This window comes from Octodon degus, unplaced genomic scaffold, assembly GCF_000260255.1.
Source record: "Octodon degus isolate 3935 unplaced genomic scaffold, OctDeg1.0 scaffold00117, whole genome shotgun sequence".
NCBI classification, from domain to species: Eukaryota; Metazoa; Chordata; class Mammalia; order Rodentia; family Octodontidae; genus Octodon; species Octodon degus.
Window position 1 is genome coordinate 372,818 of NW_004524693.1, and position 3,022 is coordinate 375,839.

Here is a 3,022-nt window from a genome sequence, read left to right on the forward strand (position 1 = left end):
CAGCTCAGCCCACCAGGGGGCGGGGCTGGCCGGCATGTGGTGCTGGGGGATTGAACCGCGGTCCCTGATGCCTTGCTAAGCTTATTCTAAGTAGGTGCTTTAGACCACTGAGCCATCTCTCCAGCCCCCTATGATCTCTTGGATACAAAACCACATCCACACTTCAGGGGCCGCCACACCGTTCAGCATGGCTGCCTTTATTGTGAGCTGTTTAAGCCACCAGTTTGAGCACTATGGACTATTTTCTTCAGGCTCTGAATAGCGGCGGGATCTCAGCAGGGGTTGGAGGCACCAGCTCGGCCTTGGCATCATGCCAAAATGTGGTTAATCAAGGCTTCAAGTAAGTCACGGCAGCAGTCACTAGAGCCGGGGCCTCCTCCACTAGGCTTCGGATGAACTTGGCCATGATCCCACGGCCAGCTGAATTTTCGGTTGATTTTTAAAGACATATTAAGGATATTTACTTCTATTTTAATTCTACAACAGGAATCATGTTGAATTTGACTAGATGGCCTTTTGTAAATAATAATCATATATTTTCCTTTAACATACTAATATAATACTTTATATTCCTAGATTTTTCAGTTCTGAAACTTTTTTTTTTTTTTTTTTTTTTGCAGAACCAGGGATTGAACTCAGAGCCTTGCGCTTGCCAGGAAAGCGCTTATTCCACTGAGCCATCTCCCCGGTCCCCTGCATTCTTTCATTATTGGGGAAATGCTAGTGTATTATATTACATCACATTCATTTGCCTATTCAGATTGATGTTCTTGAATTCTATTTAGTAGAATTCAAGGTTCAATTTATTTAGTAGAATTCAATTTTGCATTCAGGTTCATGTGAGAATTTGATCTGATACTATAATTGCTTGGATTTGGTATCAAGTTATACATATAAATGTCTCAGAATGAGTTGGGTAGTTTTCATTCTTTCTGGTTTTAAAGCAGTTTGTATAAATAATATTTATTGTTTCCCAATAATTTCAGTAAAAATGGCATATAAATCTTTAAAGGACTAGTTATCTATTTCGAGTGTATTAAGAGGAAGAGATTTGTCCACATGTTCAATTTTTTTTTTTTTAATTTTAGAGAAGGGTCTACAGGGTGTTCAGGGTCTCACTACTAGATCTGACTCGTAGTGATCCACCTGTTTACAGCCTCCCAAGAGCTGGAGTCACAGGTGGGTGCCACCCACACCCAGTCTCAGTTGCCATCTCAGCGCAGCCCAGGGGGTGGGGCAGGCTCGGCAGGCCCGGGGATTGAACCCCTGGCCCCTGCACCTGCTTGCAGGCACTTTAATCCTCTGAGCTATTTGGCTGGCCCCACACATTCAATTTTTAAATCATTATCAGTTTATTGTAATATTTTATGTTTTCTTGATCAGTTTTGGTTAGAAGTAAATTTCTTTTTACCCTTTATTAAGAGAAGAAGAAAAATGGAAGCAAAATAAAGCACTTTCAAGTCAAACTATAAGAGGTTAACAATAATTAATGCATTGCACATTGTTATCTTCATAGAAATTACTCAGAGTACAAGATATAGACATGAGGGGGCCGGGGAGATGGCTCAGTGGTATAAGCACTTCCCTAGCAAGCGCAAGGGTCTGAGTTCAATCTCCGGTTCCAAAAAAAAAAAAAAAAAGATATAGACATGAAATAATGTCCAGGTAATATTAGCATAATTCTTTCTTTTCAATGAACTAAAGTATAAACTAGCTGTACAACTACCTTATCTTGTGCATATATTTTCCCCTTTCTCTTCTTTTTATTCCATAAGTAATAATTTAGATTTAATATAATAGTTGATATTTGTTTAATCTGTTTTTTATGTGTTATCAATATGTAACATTTTTACACAAGTCTCCATTTAGGAAAGGCATTTTGTTAAATACCGTTCATCTTCCTGTGCTCCACTTTTCCGCTCAGCGATGTGCATCTGAGCTTTGCTCAAGGTCCAGGGAGGAAGCCTAGAGCACCACTTCCAACTGCAGCATGAAAACAGCAGCAGCTTGCTTCCACTTCGTTTTACCTCTCTGTGTCTAAAATGAAGCTCCTTCTGGCTACCTTTATCTTCCCGCTGCCCTGAACAATTCTGAAGTGATTTATTTTGTTTGTTTGGTTGGGTTTTTTGTTGTTGTTTTTTGGCGGAACCGGGGATTGAACTCAGATCATTGAACTCAGATCTTTGCATTTGCCAGTCAAGCGCTTATCCTACTGAGCCATCTCCCCGGCCCCTAAAGTGATTTTTTTTCATCTGTGTCGTGTTGGGCTTTGTGAGAATCTTTGATTTACATTCTCCCAAGGGAAGCCACTGAGCCACTCCGATAACTTGCCTAGGTTGTTGTCAGTTGTTCTCTGGAGTGGCTGCAAAGCATCAACCTTGCCTCCAACAGACGTTTTGTTCTCTTGTTAACCACATGCCTACATTTGGTACTTGATAGCTTTCGAACATTTTGTCAATAAAACAAAATCTATACTGTTTTAATTTGTATATGCCTGATTATCAGTGATTTTTAAACACTTTTTAGTTTTGCTAGTTTTAGTTCTATGAATTGTTCATATTCTTTATCCATTTTTGTTGGATTTGCTACCTTTATTTTCCTGATTAAACAATGCCCTCGTATAGTCTGTATGACAAATCTTTTTGTTTTTCTTATGTCTTTAGTACAGGGTCTTACTATACAGATCGGACTTTTAGTGACTCTCCTGTTTTCAGCCTCCCGAGCACTGGGATTACAGGCTTGTGCCACCGCACCCAGTCTCAGTCGCTGTCTCAGCCCTACCCGGGGGCAGGGCTGGCACAGCACGCCAGGGGATTGAACCCCAGTCCAAGCACCAGACATTTTAGTCCAGTGAGCTATCTGGCCAGTCCTGTATGACAATTCTGTTTTTCAAATTTTCAAAAATCTTGCTTCCTACTGTAATTTGTATTTCATGATTTTTTTCAATTAAAATCAAATTGTCTTTAGATGAACAGAACAGTTTAATTGCAATGTAACCAAATTAATCAGTATTTTCCTTCAG

The 3,022-nt window shown here is 39.9% G+C and overlaps 1 pseudogene; it reads right to left on the reverse strand.

The window, feature by feature from the left end:
• LOC101562770 overlaps nucleotides 1-406 on the reverse strand; it is a 1,107-nt pseudogene extending 701 nt beyond the window's left edge.
• Between the last annotated feature and the right edge of the window lie 2,616 nt (nucleotides 407-3,022).